Raw genomic sequence first — 4,755 nt, forward strand, 5'->3', positions numbered from 1 at the left:
CTGTAACTACACAGTCTTTTCCCTCTTTTTGTTTGTAGTTGTCCTCACTTGCCAATTGATGTCTCTGGTTCCCTGTTTACAATCTTGTAAGCTCATTTGACTTTGGATATGTCCATAGCTGTAGTTTCTGGGTTGTGTCATCTGTGTATTAATGGTCTATTGTTATTTGCTATTTTTGGTTCTCTGTTCAAAGAACTCCCTTTAACATCTCTTGTTAGATTGGTCTGGTTTTAACAAATTCCCTTAGTTTCTGCTTCTCTGGAAATCTCCTAATTTCACCACCATATCTGAGGGACAATTTTGCCGAGTATATAATTCTTGGTTGAAAATTTTTCTCTTTCAGTTTTATATATACCATCCCATTGCTTTCTTGCTTGCATGGTTTCTGCTGAGAAATCACAGGTTATTCTTACTGGCTGTCCTTTGTAGGTAAATTTCTGTTTTTCCCATGCTGCTTTCAGGATTCTGTCTTTGTCTTTGGTTTTGATGAGTTTGATTATGATGTGTCTTAGTGATTTTCTTTTTGGGTCTCTCCTGTTTGGGGTTTGTTGGACTTCCTGAATGGATATATTCTCATGTTTCATCATTTCAGGGAAGTTTTCTCTGGCAAATCTTGAACAATTTTCTCAGTGGTTTTGTTTTTCTCTTCTTGTTCTGGAATTCCAATGACACGTAAGTTATTCTTTTTGATGGTATCCCATATGAACCTTGGGCTTTCTTCATTTTGTTTTGATTTTTTTTCTGATTGATTCTTTTCCAAAGATGTATTGAGGTATTTGTCTTCAATCTCATTAATTCTGTCTTCCATTGCATCACTTCTCCTTTGCCCTTCCAATGTGTTATCTATTTCTGTATTTCTATCTGTAGATTTAGAATCATTTCTAATTTTTTCATTTATTTTGTCATTTTTTTCTTGTATTTTCTTCCAAATTCTTGTAATGTTTTTTCTGTGTTTTCTTTGGTCTGTTTCTCAATCCTTTGAAGATACCTAAAGATAATTTATTTTTTAATTCCTTATCAGAGATTTCCAATGCTGCTTCTTCCTCAGTGATGTGTTCTGGGTCTGTATCCTGCTTCCTTGTTTCTGTCACTTTATCCTGCTTCTTTGTGTGTACTGTGATGGTCTGTTTTTTCTGAAGCATTGTGGCATTGTTGTATTTAGGTCTCAGTTAATTGTTTGTGAAGAGCAGCCAAGGGTGATTCAGGCTCTTCTTGGTGTATTGTTGGCCCACTGGTGGAGAAGGAAGAAGTAGCTCTCGCTCAGTAATTGAAGTTGTAGATGGTGTGGGTGTAGTTGTGTCTTATGGGTACTGTTGCTGTCTCCCATTCATTTAGACACAAATTACAATTGAATAACCATCAAAAAGCTAAAAGTCCATGGATGAAAAACACACTATGTAATCACACAGGAACAGTAAGCCAAAAAAGAAAAAAGGAAAAAAAGAGGAAAAAAAAGAAAAAACAAACAAGAAAACCTGCAATCCTGGGGATAGGCCACTAAGAAAAAAAAAAAAAAAAAGTAGGGAAGGAGAATAATAAATGAAGAATTAAATGGGAAAAATGCAAACAAGAAAAACAAGGAACAGGGTTAATCACAAGAAAAAAGGGGGAAAAGAAAGGGGAAAAAATACCCTTAAATTAAAAAAAAAAAAAAAAAATTCAACCAGGCACAGGGAAACGAAAAAATGCTGAATACTAGGACCTGGTAGGGGAATATTAAGAATAATAATAAAAAGGACAAAAGTATTAATAATATTAGTTGTTTTACCACTTACAAATACAAGCAAACTAATCACCAAAAAAAGAAAAAAATAAAAATAAAAAAAGAGAAAAAAAAAGTCAATGGAGAACAGGGCAGGGCACCCAGGCTCTGTCTGAGCACACAGACTGTGATGGATTTCCTGTGGGCCCAGGAGGTAGGTGGGAGTGGGGCATGGCCACACCTCCATTCACCAAGTGTGTGGGGGGTATGAGAGTAACAAAAGCAATGTTGTACCTTTTCAGTCTTGCCTGTCCTGAGTGTCCTTGGGGTTATTGGAAAGCAGAACATGTTTAAGCCCCAGCAATCTGTGACAGTGCTGTCTCTTTAAATATCCAAAATAGTCAAGCCACTTTTTAAACCTTCAAAATGGCAGCATCCTCCGGACCAGCAAAAGTCCACAATTCAGCCCACCTTTCTCTTTACCTTCTCCGTTTGTTCCCCAGCCACCGTGCACAGTCCTCTGTGCAGTCGCTGGCTAGCAGGGTGGTTTTTAGGTTAATTCATAGGTCCTACCACCACTCAGGAATCTCCAAGCTGTCTGTGCAGTCAGGATTGCTCAGAGTCGCTGCCAGACCGCAGTTCCATCTGTCTCCTTTTTTTGGTATTTTCATGCAAATTCTTCTGCTAGTTGGGGTTTAGTCCACTTCTATATCCTTCCCTTTAAGGCTCAGGGGTCCAAGATTGTCTTCTGTGTCTGTGTTAATTGGTTTCCCTTTTCTTTGTTGGAGAGGGTCTGTGCAGTCTTTCTGCCTAGTCCACCATCTTGCCGGAACTCCTGATCTTGGGACTTTCAATGGACTTGAATTAATGGCCTGCCTTGTGGTTTGGTAATATTGGGGCTGTGTCTTTTTATTTGTCAATCTTGGGCTTGTCAGTCTCAGCAGCTAACAGTTGTCTGAGTGAAGAAAAGCCTCCTGTTCAGTGAACAGGAGGCAGAGCTGAAGCCCAAGTCTGAAGGGCTTTCACCCAGCCCCTATAGCCTGGCACTTTGAACTAGGATTTAAAGCCCCCAAACTGTAAGGGCTTTCACCCAGGGCTGGGAACAGGAGGCAGAGCTGAAGCCGAAGGCTGAAGAGCTTTCACTCAGCCCCTAGAGCCTGGCACTTTGAACTAGGACTTAATGCCCCCAAACTGTAAGGGTTTTCACCCATCTCATAGAGCCTGGCACTTTGAACTAGGACTTAAAGCCTCCAAACTGTAAGAGAATAAACTCCTGTTTGTTCAAGCATCCCATTTGTGGTGTACTGTCAGAGCAGCACTAGGTAACCAGAACAGTCTCCTTGTTCTTCTTTACCACAGTCCATTTCACAATTACTCTTCACCCACTAGATGAAGGAAGACAAAGCTTTCACTATTGCTATTGAACATTTCTCTGTGCTAACAAGAGATCATTTGAAGTACTATTGTTAGGTAAATCCTTCTTTAATCAGTACTTCACATATTCCCATTTATTTCATTATGAGATAAATTGCCCCTCCCAATCAACTTTGTATATTTAACAATTACTTATCAAAACTCATAATAGAGTGATGACACTTGATCTATTGCAATGAAACTTGATCCAGAAGAAAATTTCAACAGTTAGAATTGTATGGTCATAAGAAATTCAATAAATGAATTTCAGTATAAGTGTACATGTGCATATATGTGTGTGTATGTGATTGTATATAAATAATTTATCAGAATATTTTGATATAATTATGAAAATATAATTTCAAAATGATTCAAAATAGTATTTCAAGAAGGGAAATGAAGGATATAAGTTTCTGACTATTCAAAAGGATTTTTTGTATATTTATAAATTGATAAATATGGACATCAACTGAATATTGTATTTAGATTCCATTACATGGATATAAGTTTTCATTCAAAGTAAAGATATTTACAATACAAAAATTATATCCTTTGAAATTTTTTGCAGTCTGTGACTCTAAATATTAGATATCAATTTTAAAATATGACAGGTTTACATCTTAAAAATATTTTAGGGGAGAAAAAGTTATTACTTTTATGTACTGGCGTCAGTTCTAGGATACTGCTTCTAAACTTGACTTTGGTTGAATCATTTGAGGATCTTGTCAAAGAGAAGATTCTGATTCAGTATATCTGGTACTGGAGGAAGCTGAAATTCTACTGTTTCAATGGGATCCTAGAGTATAGTGATTGTTGTTGTGATCCTTGGATCATATTTGGAGCAGTATGGTTCTAGAACAATATTTTTCAATCTAAACGTCATTACCTATTATTTGAACATTAAATTCTGTTTAGTAGTTCCTGATCAGCACCCTTTTTATTAGCAGAAAATAGAGAGGCATTGGAGAATAAAAAGGAGAAGAAAGAGAAGGGAAAATATGTATGCTTTGAACACTGTAAGGATATCATTTCTTGAAACTTTGTTTTCATTTTATGAGTGTTTGTATATAGGAGTAATATCAGTGTATTTTTTACTATGGATCATGGACAAAAAGATAAAAACCACTGTTCTACAGGAAAGAATCTGCCTTCTTATTTTTTTTAATTCTGTGTTGACCACTGTATTTCATATAGAGCAGCTGATTAGCCAAAATTTATTGAGTGAACAAATGTATAAAGAAACAAATAATGGTATCACCTATAAAGCTAAGACTACAGGTGATTTTAAAGCTGGTAGCCCTACATTTTAGAACATTTATTTTATCATATCAAAGGAACAGCAAGATAACACGCTCACTATTGTTGCTCCACGCTGGGGGAAATTCTTACAACAGAGAAGTTCCTTAAAACCAGAGAAAAGAAGGCAAATTTCTTGTTCCTAAAGACTGTTCAAAAGAAGCCCTTGTGGTCCGACAATTAAACACTTGGCTGCTACACTAAAAGTTGTCCATATATGGGGTAGCTCTACTCTGTCACATGAGTTTGCCATGATTTTGAATTGAGTAAATGGCACCCAACAACAACAACAACAACAACAAATCTTTAGTGTCACTAGGATATATCAAATATGTGTATATATA

This window comes from Orycteropus afer, unplaced genomic scaffold (assembly GCF_000298275.1).
Source record: "Orycteropus afer afer isolate SDZICR_OR568_19922 unplaced genomic scaffold, OryAfe1.0 scaffold00178, whole genome shotgun sequence".
In the NCBI taxonomy this organism is placed as follows: Eukaryota; Metazoa; Chordata; class Mammalia; order Tubulidentata; family Orycteropodidae; genus Orycteropus; species Orycteropus afer.